The following is a 17,109-nucleotide window of genomic DNA, read 5'->3' as shown; positions in this document are numbered from 1 at the left end:
TTCCAGGAATGCAAGGATTCTTCAATATACGCAAATCTATCAATGTGATAAACCATATTAACAAACTGAAGGAGAAAAACCATATGATCATCTCAATAGATGCAGAGAAAGCTTTTGACAAAATTCAACACCCATTTATGATAAAAACCCTGCAGAAAGTAGGCATAGAGGGAACTTTCCTCAACATAATAAAGGCCATATATGACAAGCCCACAGCAAACATCATCCTCAATGGTGAAAAACTGAAAGCATTTCCACTAAGATCAGGAACAAGACAAGGTTGCCCACTCTCACCACTCTTATTCAACATAGTTTTGGAAGTTTTAGCCACAGCAATCAGAGAAGAAAAGGAAATAAAAGGAATCCAAATCGGAAAAGAAGAAGTAAAGCTGTCACTGTTTGCAGATGACATGATCCTATACATAGAGAACCCTAAAGATGCTACCAGAAAACTACTAGAGCTAATCAATGAATTTGGTAAAGTGGCAGGATACAAAATTAATGCACAGAAATCTCTGGCATTCCTATATACTAATGATGAAAAATCTGAAAGTGAAATCAAGAAAACACTCCCATTTACCATTGCAACAAAAAGAATAAAATATCTAGGAATAAACCTACCTAAGGAGACAAAAGATCTGTATGCAGAAAATTATAAGACACTGATGAAAGAAATTAAAGATGATACAAATAGATGGAGAGATATACCATGTTCTTGGATCGGAAGAATCAACATTGTGAAAATGACTCTACTACCGAAAGCAATCTATAGATTCAATGCAATCCCTATCAAACTACCACTGGCATTTTTCACAGAACTAGAACAAAAAATTTCACAATTTGTATGGAAACACAAAAGACCCCGAATAGCCAAAGCAATCTTGAGAACGAAAGAAGGAACTGGAGGAATCAGGCTCCCAGACTTCAGACTATACTACAAAGCTACAGTTATCAAGACGGTATGGTACTGGCACAAAAACAGAAAGATAGATCAATGGAACAGGATAGAAAGCCCAGAGATAAACCCACGCACATATGGTCACCTTATCTTTGACAAAGGAGGCAGAAATGTACAGTGGAGAAAGGACAGCCTATTCAATAAGTGGTGCTGGGAAAACTGGACAGCTACATGTAAAAGTATGAAATTAGATCACTCCCTAACACCGTACACAAAAATAAGCTCAAAATGGATTAAAGACCTAAATGTAAGGCCAGAAACTATCAAACTCTTAGAGGAAAACATAGGCAGAACACTCTATGACATAAATCACAGCAAGGTCCTTTTTGACCCACCTCCTAGAGAAATGGAAATAAAAACAAGAGTAAACAAATGGGACCTAATGAAACTTAAAAGCTTTTGCGCAGCAAAGGAAACCATAAAGAAGACCAAAAGACAACCCTCAGAATGGGAGAAAATATTTGCAAATGAAGCAACTGACAAAGGATTGATCTCCAAAATTTATAAGCAGCTCATGCAGCTTAATAACAAAAAAACAAACAACCCAATCCAAAAATGGGCAGAAGACCTAAATAGACATTTCTCCAAAGAAGATATACAGAGTGCCAACAAACACATGAAAGAATGCTCAACATCACTAATCATGAGAGAAATGCAAATCAAAACTACAATGAGATATCATCTCACACCAGTCAGAATGGCCATCATCAAAAAATCTAGAAACAATAAATGCTGGAGAGGGTGTGGAGAAAAGGGAACCCTCTTACACTGTTGGTGGGAATGTAAATTGATACAGCCACTGTGGAGAACAGTATGGAGGTTCCTTAAAAAGCTACAAATAGAACTACCATATGACCCAGCAATCCCACTACTGGGCATATACCCTGAGAAAACCATAATTCAAAAAGAGTCATGTACCAAAATGTTCATTGCAGCTCTATTTACAATAGCCCAGAGATGGAAACAACCTAAGTGTCCATCATCGGATGAATGGATAAAGAAGATGTGGCACATATATACAATGGAATATTACTCAGCCATAAAAAGAGACGAAATTGAGCTATTTGTAATGAGGTGGATAGACCTAGAGTCTGTCATACAGAGTGAAGTAAGTCAGAAAGAGAGAGACAAATACCGTATGCTAACACATATATATGGAATTTAAAAAAAAAATGTCATGAAAAACCTAGGGGTGAAACAGGAATAAAGACACAGACTTACTAGAGAATGGACTTGAGGCTATGGGGAGGGGGAAGGGTAAACGGTGACAAAGCGATAAAGAGGCATGGACATATATACACTACCAAACGTAAGGTAGATAGCTAGTGGGAAGCAGCCGCATAGCACAGGGAGATCAGCTCGGTGCTTTGTGACCGCCTGGAGGGGTGGGATAGGGAGGGTGGGAGGGAGGGAGACGCAAGCGGGAAGAGATATGGGAATATATGTATATATATAACTGATTCATTTTGTTGTGAAGCTGAAACTAACATACCATTGTAAAGCAATTATACTCCAATAAAGATGTTAAAAAAAAAAAAAATAAGTTGGGTGGATGAATCCATCCATCCATCCAGAGAGGAAGCCAGGACCGCCAAGCTGGGAAGGAGGGGTGCCTCTCAGCCAGGCAGCAAGGCGAGAGGCCGTCTCCAGAACTCCCACATCCCTGAGGAGGGACACTCACCATGGGAAACTGCAACGACTCAGGAGTCTAAGACTGGCTGCTGCTCTGCAAACATCGACCAGGAATCACCCTAAGGATTCTCGCCTGCAGCAGACGCCTAGTAGAGGCTCCCAGTGTGTCCCCACCTGACATTGCACCCTTTAATAATGCTCTAGACCCATCCCTGGGAACAGATATGCCTCCTTTCTCTTCTTTACTAAATGATTCCTAAAGATTATGAAGAGGAGAGCTGGTCACACACACACAAATAGATAAAAAGTCATTTTGGTGTTTTGTTCTGTTTTCCAAGAAAAGAGTATTGACGTGGTCAAAAATGGTTGGTCTGTGACAGAAAACTAAAATCACCACCGACGAGCCACTGTTCTGGACTCCGGGATGCCCTGGTTGTTTGGGGAACCTCATGGAAACCATATAAGTCCAGATACAAACTGCTAAATGGTTTCCTCCAAAAGGCCCCAGGTAATAAACACTGTCTCCTTTGAGAACTGACATGTCCAAAGGATTCTCTGAGAAATGGCGGGCAGATTTCCTGCTGGAATGGTGAGTTGGCCTCTGTGTGCTTACGGGGCATCGGGCCCTTCGCTCCCTCTGGTCGGCTGGGGACTCTCAAGAGTCAGCCTGGGTGCAAAACCTCTCACAAGTGAGGGCCCCAGGGTACCAACCACGGGTCTCAGCACTGGGCACACCATCCCTCCGCTACGCATGCAGCAGGTGGCAGTGATGGAAACCTTCTCTACGCTCACTCCTGGCACTCAGCCTGGGGCTCTGGCTTCTGCAGAGAACAGCTCTCCTCTTCCTCTCCATCCTTTCCAGGGCCCTGCGGGGCAACAGAACCCCAGTGTGGCTTTTTCCCCTTCCAGCCATCCCTTATCCCTGGGAGCAGGAACATCTCTGGCAGTGGCTTTGGAGAGGTGATGGAGTGGCCGCTGTCTCCCTGCCAAGGGGAATGTCACGCCACCAGAATTTATGTGCCAGCTTTCCTTGTACCAGCTTTTCCCAGGTTACCTCCCCACCCATTACTACCCCATTAGTTGCCATGTGTTTTCCCCTAACTGTCACCAGCCCACACTGCCTCTTTGTTACCCCTCAGCTCTGGGGCCAGCCCCTTCCCAAGCAAGGGGTTGAGCTTAAACTCCACATTGTGAAATATTTCCTCCCTCTCTCTTGTCCCTCTTCGCCGGCCTCCCCTGGGCCCCAGAGCCTTTAGTAAAACAAACCCGCCAAAAGGCATTCTCTGCTCTGTTTGCACAGCACGAGTGGGCCCCCGAGTTGCCTGGCGCCCCTCATCTTCCACCAACACACTTCCCCTCCTTATTGGTATTCAGTCAATACCTTCCTTTCCTGACCCTTCCCTGCTTGGCCTCCGAAATCTGCCGACAGAAGGGCCTTTGTTGAAGGAGCAGAGGGGTGCAAACACCAGGGCTCTCAAGACACCGTGTGGACTCCAAAGGGGAAATGAGTCGTTGCTCAATGGGGGCCCGGAGAGAGCGGTTCCTCTGAGCACCTCCAGAACCAGACTCTTCCTGAGGACAAACCTTCCGTGTCTTTTTACAGATCCGACACCATTTCCAGAGCTATTAGTTGATTTTTATTGTTCCAAAATTGATTCCAAAATGTGGACCAGAATCTGGGGTCTGGTAAATACTTTGTTACACAATTCGCTGGAAGCACTTAGGTATGAAGCATGGCTTCCAACACTGGGGCTTAGGTGAGGGGCCTCCCAGGCTCCCACCGTCTGCCAGTTTCATGTGTCTGCGAGCAGATGAACGGTCCCAAACACCACTTGGACCGGGCCTGTCCCCTGCTTACAAGTCCTGTTTGTGTCCCTGGTTAGACCACTCTGCATCTAAAAGCACCCCAAGGCCGTCAAAACCAGGCTCCCCCAGCATCTCGGGGATGCGATCCCGGCAGATGTGGAGTCAGCCCCTCCTTGAACTCTTCCAGGGATGAAGCACCAGGCAGAGCAGCCCGCCCCTCAGCAGCCCACTCTTCAGGAAGCCTGCCTGATACAGAACAAAGTCCACTTCCTCTTATCTTCTGCCCGCTTCTGGAAGTCATGCTTCTGGAACAAATCGGTCCCTTGTCTTCATGACAGCCCTTCACATAGATTTTTAAATTACTCTCAGAGTTCCTCTGTATTTGTTTTCACCACACCAAACAGCCCAGGCCCCTGGACTCCATCTCACATGAAACAGTTTCCAGACAGCTCCTGAGGTTAGCCACCCTCCTCCAGAACATGTTTCATGTTCTCCCCGCAGCCTCCCACAATAAAACACAAATAAATAAATAAAATACATAATTTTACACAATAAAACACAAATCCTAGTACTGAACACTGTTCTCTGGATGTGCTCAAATCAGCAGAGACTAGAACAGGCCTATCCCCTCCCCTGGAGAGGACACTTTGCCTCTATTAGTTTAACCTAAGACTGCATTCACTCTTGTAGCCACCTTACTCCTGAGTCATCCTCAACTTGAAGTCACAGGCTCTTTTCATAACAAGTGCTGCTAAACCAGGTCCCCCCGCCCCTCTTCAACGCTTTCACAGTCAGCATTTCATTTCACCTCATTGATTCCCACCTAGCTCATGGAGATGTTTTTCAGTCTTACTTCTATCATCGTGAGTATAATGGCTATCCCTTTGCAGCTTTGTGCCACTTGCAAATCTGTTGAGCATCCCTTCTGTATGCTCATCCAATTCATTAATAAGAATGATAGAGCAGAGTCCAGAGAAACTAATGACTTGTCTAAGGTGTCAAAGCCAGATAGGGACAGAACCAGATCTAGAACACAAGCACCCTGGCTCCCAGTCCAGTACTCATTTCTATCACACTCTGCCAAAAAGTCTCCAGGACCCCTCAGATGGCTCTCTCTCCAGCCATCTATCATACCTACCTCCTTATTGGTCCATCCGGAGAGGCCCTGACTACAGACAGGAAAGTATGGTCAGGGCTGGATTCCTGGGAGGAAGATGGGGAAACTGCCTCCTGGCTGAAGGATCCTACTTCGTTAAATCATACCAGCTTCTTGCAGCTATAGCTCTGTTCTTCTCCAGGGAAGCCTCTGGAGTAGCCCACCCAATAGATCAGGCCAAGCAGAGCTGGAAGCGGCAAGGAGATCTAGGGGTATTCCTTCACAAGGATGCCTGGGATAAATGGAATAGAACAAGGGGGACCACAGAGATTCTGGGGATAGATCCGAACCTTGAAAGAATCTGTACAATGGGCAGTCACTTACAGATAGCTTCAGCCCTCTTACAAACAATTCTCACACATCTGTCCTAGAAACATGAATGCTCCCTTGAAGAATCTGCCAAAGATAATGGCCAGTTAAAGGGCTGACCCTTGGCCCACATCCTTGCTCTAAGTATAACTCTAGAGAGCATACCAAGATCACTGGGCAAACGTGTCAGGAAAACAGGTCAAGATCACTACAAGGATTCCTAATGATCCGAACTGCTCACCAACAAGACTAGCTGTCTTGTGAAGTAGTGAACTCCCCATCACCAATGTGCTTAAGTGAAGGCTGGAGTATATTACTTTCATCCCACTTGAATCCAAAGATCTAAGCTCCCATACCCTCTTTTCTGCCGTGACAGGTCCCTTGTGATTCCAAATAAAAAGCCATCACTGGGCCCAAATAGCCAAAACAATTTTGAAAAAGAAGAGCAAAGTTGGAGGACTCACACTTCCTGATTTCAAAACATATTTAAAAGAGACAGTAATCAAAACACTGTGGTACTAGCATAAAGACAGACAAAAAGACCAATGGAATAGAATAGAAGGCCAGGAATAAACCCTTTCCTATGTGGTCAAATGATCTTTGACAAGGGTGCCAAGACCATCCAAAGGTGAAAGGACAGTCTCTTCAACAACTGGTGTTCAGAAAACTGGATATCCACATGCAAAAGAATGAAGGTGGGCCCTCATCTCACACCATATTTTAAAATTAGCTCAAAATAGATCAAAGACCTAAACGTAAGACCCAAAACTATAAAACTCCTAGAAGAAAACATATGGGAAAGGTTTCATGAGATTGGACTTGGCAATGATTTCTTGGGTATGACATAGGCAACAAAAGCACAGACAACAAAAGCAAAAATAGACAAATGGGACTACACCAAATTTTAAAACTTCTAAGCATCAAAGGACACAATCAGTAGAATGAAAAGGCAAACTGTGGAATGGGAGAAAATATTTGCAAATCATGTATCTGATAAAGAGTTAATGCCCAGAATGTTTAAAGAACTACACTCAATAACAAAAAAAAAAAAAAAAAAAATCAAATAACCTGATTTAAAAATGGACAAAGAACCTGCCGAAAAACTTTGGGCATTTTTCCAAAGATGATATACAAATGGCCAACAAGCATTTGAAAAGATGCCCGACATCACTAATCATCAGAACACAATCAAAATCGCAATGACATGTTACCTCACACCCATTAGGATGACTACTATCAAAAAACCAGAAAATAGCAAGTGTTGGTGAAATGGTGCAACCACTGTGGAAAAGAGTATGATGATTCCTCACAAAATTACAACTAGAACGACTATATGATCCAGTAATCCCACTTCTGGTGATATATCCAAAATTGTACACTTACAAATGGTTAAAATTAAGTATTAGGTTATGTATATTTTACCACAATTAAAAAAAAAAGTTATAGAGGAAAAAAACAAAAAGAAGGTATTAAAGAGGGAACAGTCAGTTTTGCCAGGGGTGGGAGGAACTGAGGAACTGTGACAGGGAGGTAACACTTCAAACAAGCTAAGGGAGAGATGTGGGCCCATCTGTCCCTCCTGCTCAGGTGCAGACAGTGGGAGGAAGGGGAGGAGAACCCTCTGTGGCCCCCTGGCTATCACTCATTCCAGACTCCTCATTCTAGAAGACAGAGCCCGTCTACACCTCCTTCCAGGCCAAGATCCACACAACACTCTGTAATTGTGGGGTCCCTGCTCATGGGGCAACTGCACCCTCTCCATCTACCTGCGTCTCCCACACCCTTCAACACCTGACTTTAAACCTACCTTCCCAGAAGACTCCTGAGCAATCTCTTTCTTCTTCCTGTTTCTCTATTTTCTAAAATATTCTATAACAAAAGGCAGTACAGCATGCTGGGTAAGAGCATGCCGTGCATTCAAAGCCTAGTTCTGCTGACAACTAGCTATGTGATCCATTTACTTAACCCCTCCATGCCTCAATTCTCCCAACTGTAAAATGGGGATAACAACGGCCTAGGACTGTAACAATTAAAATGAGAAAATGCATGGAAATTGTTCGGCACATAAGTGCTTAACAGTTGTATTAAACTCTCTTTTTAAAAAATACTGGAATGATCGCTCAAGCATTTTTAAATGCCTTATTTAACTTAAAAAAAAAAGAAACCTCTTATCTTTCTTTGCTTTTCTCTATTTTCCAAATGTTCAATATCATAGCAAAATTATTTATGTAATGTTTGAGATGGTTTTTAAAAATCCTCACTCCCCTAGAAGTTATTCACAGCAGCCCCCTCCTGATCCCCGCTCTGTTCAGAATCTTCTCCATGCTTATGAATTGTTTATTCCTTAACGATTTTATCAGGCTGTAGGAGAGAACTGGCGGCTTTTCATTCCTTTGAGCCCTTGTAAAAGGTCCCCAGCAGGACACGATCCCCTGCGGATGACCCATCCACAGCTCTTGCCCCCAGCCCTCCCCCAGGCCCGGTTTCCAACTGGCTGTCCTTATTTGTGAAGGCTCACAAAAGTGTGGTTGTGAGGCAGTGGGGGGCAGAGCCACGGCCGGGGCTGTGCTCAGGACATCCATCCATGCTGGGCAAAGTCAGCCACTCTGGCACATGGTCCGTCAATCTCAGGCTGGCTGCCCTCTTCCGCAGAGGCTCCTGGGCCGACCCAGTAGGACGCGTGCATCTTCACTAGAGCTTTGACAGCAGGCACAGATTTAATGATTGGAAAGCACTTTGAGAGCCCAGAGTGCTCCATAATTGCCCACTCATAATCCCCAAATCGCTCTCTGCACGGCAGCAAGAGGTGAAGCGTCTGCCCTTGGGAGGGCTTTGTTCCTGTGGCTCTCACACCAGAACCAAGTTGGGCAGAGACAGACAGGGGCTCTGCCCGAAGAGGGGTCCCCACCTAAGACTCAGCAAGCATGCTGGGGAGCAAGGCTTCTCAAAGTGTGAACCAGATGGGGCTTGACAATAATGCATATCCTTGGGCCCTTCCACACCTGTTAACTCAGGGTCTCTGAAGATAGTGCCTGGGGATCTGCATTTTAAAATCCTCTAAGTAACTCCCACACTAATTTGAGTACTGATGGTTTAGAGGTAGGTGCATGGGTCTGGGGTCAGGGGGACCTGAGTTCAAGTCTCAGCTCTGATCCTTATTGCCTGAGGCCTCAGCAAGTCTGACACTAGACCTACAAGATCTAGGTATTCCCTAAAAATAAAATTTTCAAGACTTTCACAGTCATATCAATTTGGCAACACCCTACATGTCCCCTGGGGGCTTTATACGGAGCACAAGTGGATTAAAGGGGCTGAAAGTAACTCCACAGAGAAACTTGTTTGACCTCAAACTTCCCCAAACCTTCTAACCAAGGAAGCTTCTTTCTATCATTAATGCCAGAAACACCTCACAGACTTAATATCTCACAGACAAGACTCCTGAAATTCCTTTCTTCGAAAAGGGAAGTCCAGGGAGTGAGGGATGGCATCTTAAGGCAGTTGTGGCAGGAAGAAGCCCCATTCCTCACGCTTGGGGTCCTTGGCGGGTGGCAAGGACGGTTCAGTTCCGCAGATCTGTTGCCTGGAGTGGACGTGTGACAAAAGCAAGGTCGCCTTCCTGCTTCGGGTAATTTCCCTCAGAGGCAAGACAGATCCATTTTTAACAGCTCTTCATTTCAGCAGAGAATGCCCCCTGCCTCTGATGTGGGCTGGGGACCAGGATGGGACGGGAGGCTTTGTTCTTCTGACCAGTGCTGACAGTTTAATTAAACCCAGCTCGAGACAAGGTCGGTGGGGTCAGGCATTCTTCAACAGGGCTCCAGCAGAATATCACACCCCCACCTCTCCAGCCACCGAGGCCAGTAATGAATTATCCTGGTCCTTACAGCAGGGATATAAATAAGGGGGAATCAATGCCCTCGGCTGCCCTTAATCACCCACCCCCACCCCTTCCAGGCCCAGCAGAGACACAAAAGGTCAATCTTGTCAGGGCACATATTGGTTTCAAGGCTAAAAAGAAACCCAGAGGAACTGGGTTTCCAGAAGCGGCTTCTGGACTAGGGAAGGGAATGCAACCAGCAAGAGGCGGGATTGCAAGGCAGCGGGAGAGACTCCTCCCCAAATCTGGGAGGACAGTGCACAGGCGGCTGACGCTCACGGTGCCCCCCACCCAAATGTGGGTGAAGCCTCGGTTTTGCTGCTATAAGAGAAGGAGGCAGGTTCAAATTTGTCCCTCTAACCCTAGCCACAACCCCTATGTGCATCTGCAAAACAACATCTCCACACCCTCTCATGGGTGGCTATCAGGTGATGAAGCTGATCTTCAACCCAGGTCACCTGCCACCGGGATATAACCACCCCAGGCAGGAGATACGGGTCCAGCCAGGCAATCATTTCCCCCACACACACTCCAAACTGTTGGTAGGTCAGAGGATACAGACTGCTTTCAAAGAGCACTAGTGATAAACCCTCACCTCCTGCAGAGACAGCGCCGCACCTAGCCGTCTTACACAGCTGTCAAGTGTTCTCAGCACCGACCACAGTGCCTGGCTCATAAGAGGCCCTCTGTAAATGTTGGGTGAGTGGGTGCGTGGGTGGATGGGCAGGCAGATATGGAAGGTGAGAGGGGAGTTGGATGTGGTGAGGGGAGGAGAAGGGAGGGTGGGTGAGGCATGGGGGGATAGATGGGTGTATGGTAGGTTTATGGGTATGTTGGTAGATGCCTAAGTGGGGGGTGAATGGGTGGGCTTGGTGGACAAATGAGTAAAAGACTAGAGGGGCAGGCAGATGGATAGGTGGGTAGGAGGGTGTTAGATAGGAGGACCAGTGGCAGGAGATGGAGGATGGAGGGATGGGTGGATTAATTGATGGGTTGGTAGATGGGTAAATGGGAGCACAGATGAGAGGGAGGCTGGCTGGGTGGTGGGTAGATGATAGGTAGATGGGTGTAGGAGGTGGGCAGAGGGCGGACGGCTGGGAGGGGGTGGATGATATGGAAGGATGAGCTTTAGCATCAGACAGACCAGGGTTCAAATTTGCCTCAACCCCTTGAGCAGGTCACAAATCCTCTGAGCTTGAATTTCTTCATCTGTAAAAGGGAAAAATTCACTGATTTCCTGAGCATCTACTATGTGCTACCAAGCTTACACCTGACCTGAGAAGGAGTTACACCTCTCTTGAATCCCCACGAAAGGCTGTGAGGCAGACATTATTATCTTTATCTGATAGAAGAACAAACGGGCTCAACGGGGTTCAAGGAAGTGGCCCAACATCATTTATCTAGTGTTCACTTTAACTCAGACAACAGAGGTTTTCCAGTGCATATAAAAACTGTGAGGTCTCCTACCATAAAAATATTATACTCTCTTTATCCAACACCTGGGAAATATAAAAAAGAAAAAGCCACCCAGAGATAACCCCTGTTGGCATTTTGTAGTCATTTTCCTGTGCATGCTTTAGAGTGATTTGTTTAGTGACCATATTGTCAAAACAATTTTGCATCCTGGCTTTGGTATCACAAACATTTATCTGTGTTACTTTGTCTTTCATAAAGGCCATTTTTGATGATGATATAAATATTCCATCAAGTGTATGTACCAACATTTACTTAACCATTCCCCCAAGGTGGGGCATTTCAGTTGTTCTATATAGTTTTCAATATTCCATATTTCAACATTCTGAGTTATGCTGCAATGAACATGTTTGTGGTCATATTTTATTGACTTTAGGGTCAATCCCCAAACGTGAGATTTCTAGGTCAAGGTTTAAGCCCATTTTCAGACTTCTTATGGTCCCTTGAAGGCCTGGTGTCTAACTCCAACCCTATTACCAAACTGCTCTGTGGTCCAGGACAAATCGCCTCTCTGGGCCGCACGTCCCAAATGTGGAAAGAAATGGACTAACCCAACACGTGGAGAAACATTGGTGAGGAATAACCAGCAAGAGGATTTCAACTGCCAAAGCTACACAGACAAAATCAGTTGAAACGTGGGCCACACCACCTGATGTGCTTTGTGACCACACCTTACCCTGCACATTTGGTCTCCCTCAAACTTGTTTTCATGCTGATTTAACATACGGCCTCTGGTGAAAAAAAAAAAAAAATCCATGATTTGCTCCAGGTGGAAAGTATTAGTAACGGATTCCCTCAAAGCAGAAGAAAGGTCAACAGATGAGAGGCCAGAAACGCCAAGCCCTGCATCATCTCTTACCCTCCTCCTGAGGGTAGGCCCCAGAGTGTGACTACACCAGGAGGTCCCATAGCCGCCAGCACAGCTCCTTGGCCCAGAAGTGAACTCCTGACCAAGCATGGGCCAACCAGCATCCTTCCCCAGAAATCTGGGCTGGGACTGGAAACTCAAGGAGATCTGAGCTCCAAGGTCACAGCAAGTAGGAGGGGAGTAAGCACGGTGGCCAACCAAAGTCATGGTAGAACTGAGATGCTGCTGGTAAACCCAAGACACTGGTTTGCAGGGAGCAGTGGGACAACAAGGTAGACAATCAGAAAGAACTAGAAACATCCCTCACACCCTTAGTCCCAGCTGTGCCTCACTTCCTGTCATGGGAGCCCGTGAGTCTGCTGCTTGTGCCTTTATACCCCGCCCACCCCAACTCACCAGCCTGCAGGGGTCCTGTTTCTGGAACCAGGAATGCCCGAGTGCTCCTCAGCCAGACCACTGGGAGAGTTACGAGAGATGTTTTGGAATGCCAGATGCTCAGGTCGATTGGGGGTGGAGGGAAGGTAAAGAATATTAGCGGGGCTTCCCTGGTGGCACAGTGGTTGAGAGTCCGCCTGCCGATGCAGGGGACACGGGTTTGTGCCCTGGTCTGGGAAGATCCCACATGCCGCGAAGCAGCTAGGCCCGTGAGCCATGGCCACTGAGCCTGCGCATCCGGAGCCTGTGCTCCACAACGGGAGAGGCCACAACAGTGAGAGGCCCGCGTACCGCAAAAAAAAAAAAAAAAAAAAGAATATTAGCAAATAAGTCTTTAAGCACTTGCTCCTGTACCCTTCCCTATAACCATCACCAAGGTGAAAAATTCAGGGCCCAGACAACAGGGACAAACAACCAGATCAATAAAAAGGTTTATTTAATCATTTCCCCCCAGAATGTGCCCTTTTTGAGATGACCTGAACTGGAGAGGCATCAGGAAGTACTGCCCCCGGTCATGAATTCAAGTTCTAGGCTGCTATAAGCGGGGCATGCTGCACAGGAGTCCTCCCCAAAGTCCCATCAGCTTGCACTCCTATGCTTAGAGGTGGGCTTAAGAAATAACAAGAGGAAACAAAAAGACAACCTATGGACTGGGAGAAAATATTTGCAAACGATGCTACTGAAAGAGACTAATTTCCAAAATATACAAACAGTTCATACAGCTTAATATCAAAAAAACAAAACACCCGATCAAAAAATGGGCAGAAGACCTAAATAGACATTTCTCCAAAGAAGACATACAGATGGCCAACAGGCACATGAAAAGATGCTCAATATTGCTAATATTAGAGAAATGCAAATCAAAACTACAACGAAGTATCACTTCACACCAGTTAGAACAGCCGTCATTAAAAAGTCTACAAATAATAAATGCTGGAGAGGGTGTGGAGAAAAAGGAACCTTCCTACACTGTTAGTGGGAATATAAATTGGTGCAGTCACTATGGAGAACAGTATGGAGGTTCCTTAAAAAACTAAAAATAGAGCTACCATATGATCCAGCAATCCCACTCCTCGGCATATATCCAGAGAAAGCTCTAATTCCAAAAGATACATGCACCCCAATGTTCATAGCAGCACTATTTACAATAGCCAAGACATGGAAGCAACCTAAATGTCCATCAACAGATGAATGGATAAAGATGTGGTATACACACACACACACACACACACACACACACACACAGGAATATTACTCAGCCATAAAAAGAATGAAATAATGCCATTTGCAACAACATGGATGGACCTGGAGATTATCATATTAAGTGAAGTCAGACAAAGAGAGACAAATATCCTATCATATCACTTACATGTGGAATCTAAAAAAAATGATATAAATGAACTTATTTACAAAACAGAAATAGACTCACAGACAAATAGAGAACAAACTTATGGTTACCAAAGGGGAGAGCAAGGAGTAGGAGGAGAGATAAACAAGGATTTGGGGATTAACGTATGCACACTACTATATATAAAATAGATAAACAACAGGACCTTCTATATTCAATATCCTGTGATAAACCATAATGGAAAAGAACATGAAAAAGAATGTGTGTGTATATATATAGATATAGATATAGATATAGACATAGATACAGATATAGATAGATGGATATAGATAGATGGATAACTGAATCGTTTTGCTATACAGTAGAAATTAACACATTGTAAATCAACTATATTGATACTTCAATTTTCTTTAATCGTTAAATAAAAAAAAAAAGAGGAGAGCTAAAGAAAATAGTCTCCCTATACCCAGACCCAGCTATGCTCCTGGATAAGGAAAGGCTTAGAGTTAGGGGCCAGATGCCTGGGAAGAAAAGGCAATAAATGTTAGAGAAAGATTCTGGCTATAGAGCCTAGAAATACTTCTTTGCCCTTGGAGCCAAAGGGCAACCAAGCCTTCCAACCGGGGCCGGGGGATCCTTCCTCTAGAAGTCCCTCTGATAACTGCCGACTGGCCCTGTCCCCAAGGCAGCCAGCCCTGGGCCACCGGGGTGAAAACATCCAACGTTTCTGGAGGCTACTGCCTGCCCTGGATCCCAGCCCCGTAGGGTGCCAGGAGTAGGAGTCAGGCAGACTCCTGTCCCCTTCAATCGCTCTTCTACTCCTTGAATAGAGCTCCTTGTGCCAGCCTTTGGCTGTAGAATCTGGGTATTTAAAATTCATTAAAGCGCAGAAGTCCTTTCCTCCAGGACTCCTCTTAAAATATAAAGCCATGAAGAGCACTGGGCAGGGTGTCCAAAAGGGCTTCATTATTGGCCCTGTGGAGGTCGTTTCACCTCTCCAACCTTGACGTTTGTCAGCAGTAAAACCAGAGACACTGTCTGCCCTGCAGGGTCACAGGAGTCAGACAAGACAGCGTGCACAGGAGGACCAGCTCCACTGCAGGGCCCTTCACTCACACACACATCAGGGACACAAGGAACGTCTGCTGCAGGCTGTCCTGGATACTGTATGTGCTCAATCTCAGTTCAGCCTCAGGAGAGCCTAACGGTGCACAGGTAAGAAAAACTCCACCTGAGTTACACCATGAAAAACCCAGGACTATATGACACTTGACTCCCTACTCCCCTGCGCTGCCTCCCATTCCACTAGGGATCCTGGTTCCCCAGACACCGGCCAAGAAGGCAGCCACACTGGCCACACGGTATCACCACTCTCAGGTGGGGGCCCAGGGACATGCAGGGCGCTGATGCCCCTGATGAAATGGAGACTCAAGAGACCCCTGCAGAGCTGTCCTCTCCCCTTCAGCCCTACGAGCTGGTGGAGGTTATGGCGAAAGATGCTGGCCCCTCAAACTGTGAATAGAGCTGGAGGTGACTGCAAGCAAAAGCCGGGAGGTTTGTGGATTTAGATTCACACGATAGGGTCTTGGATATTTTTAAATAAACGAGGGGTAGATGGAAACAACCTATGTGTCCATCAGCAGAAGAATGGATAAAGGAGATGTGAAATATATATATATAAAATATATTATATATATTATATATTTACGTATAATATATATTGTATATAATATATATTATATAAAAATATATTATATATATATAAATATATATATAAAATATACAGTGGAATATAATTCAGCCATGAGAAAGAAGGAAATCCTGCCATTTGTGACAACATGGGTGGACCCTGAAGGATTATGTTAAGTGAAATAAGCCAAAGACAAATACTGCATGGTATCACTTATATGAGGAATCTAAAAAAAGTCAAACTCATAGAAACAGACAGCAGAAAAGTGGTTGCCAGAGGCTGTGGGATGGGGAAATAGAGAGGTTGGTAACAGAGTATAATCTAACATATAACATGATGACTATTGTTGATAACACATTCTTAATACAATTGAAATTTGCTAAGAGAGTAGAACTTAAATGTGCTCAAAAAAAAGAAGATAAATATGCGAGGTGATGGATATGTTAATGAACGTGGCAGGGGATCCTTTCACGATGTGTATGTATATCAAATCATCAGTGTACACTTTAAGTATATTTCAATTTTATTTGTCAATTATACCTTAGTAAAGCTGAAATTTAAAAACAAATTTTAATTTTTTTAAAAATAAAATAAATGAAGGAGGATCAAAGCAGTGCCCAGAGCTCAACAGCAACTAGGCACATGTTCCAAACCCTGGACAGTGAAGGGCATCAATGTGCTGAAGGGAAGGGAACCCACGCAGGCAAATAATGTTGGGAGAGTGGGGGCCAAAGCTTGAAAGGCTAAGGGGGCTTAAGAGAAGGAAAAAGAAAAGTACAGAAGGAGATCAAGAGAAAAAATGTTCAGGATGAATTTTTGCAGAGAGGCAGAGCTGTGATAACTGCTGCAAGAGCCAGCTCCGAGAAAAGACAGGGCAGAGAAAACAGGAGCTGCTGGGGCCAAGTCAGGACAAAGCCAGCTGCCAGCACGGGACCAGTAACAGCATGGACCTTGTGGACCAGCCCTGGCCCACAGGTTAAAGGGATGTTAGGGTGGCTGCACCTGCTAGGAAGGGTCTTGTGCCTTCAGCAATCAAGGAAGAAAAGTAAGGCACTCACTGTGTGTGCCTGGCACCAAAGGGCCAACCTACCAGTTGCAGGAGGACTGACAGAGAAGCCCCAGTATGAGCCCAAGGGTAGCAAAGACCAGCAGAAGGGATCATCACTGAGGGATCATCTCCATTTCTAGGGAGAGGCCTCCAGGCCAGGAGGAGGAAACAGGAAGAGACTGGAGAGACCATTTGGACAAACTGAAAATTAGAGCTCCGCCCTAAGGACAAAAACTGGAAGGCAGGATCAATGAGAAATTCTGGAGCTGCCTGCAGACCACTGGGCTTATCAAGAGGTGGCAATCATGACAGAGGTGGAAGGAACTAGCCATGTTTAATCAGAGGGGAGGAGATCAAGCTCCAGACTCCACAGGCACGCCACTCAGCACTCAGGTAGCCCCATGGTGCTGACTCCCACCCAGCCCCCACCCTTCAGTCCTACCTGTACCACCCACTGCACCTCCGGACTCACCTGCACCTCCACCTAGGAGGTGTCCTATACTCTTCTT

General features: G+C 45.5%; 1 protein-coding gene across 1 annotated transcript in view; it reads right to left on the bottom strand.

The window, feature by feature from the left end:
• Positions 1-17,109, bottom strand: part of SLIT1 (slit guidance ligand 1) — a gene marked incomplete at its 3' end in the record, with an annotated part of 171,469 nt that overhangs the window by 123,515 nt on the left and 30,845 nt on the right. The gene's annotated exons all lie outside the window — the stretch shown is intronic.

This window comes from Leucopleurus acutus (assembly GCF_964270905.1).
Source record: "Leucopleurus acutus genome assembly, chromosome: 14".
NCBI lineage: Eukaryota > Metazoa > Chordata > Mammalia > Artiodactyla > Delphinidae > Leucopleurus > Leucopleurus acutus.
Note: the sequence above shows the minus strand (reverse complement) of the source record. Positions and strands in the feature narration are given on the sequence as shown.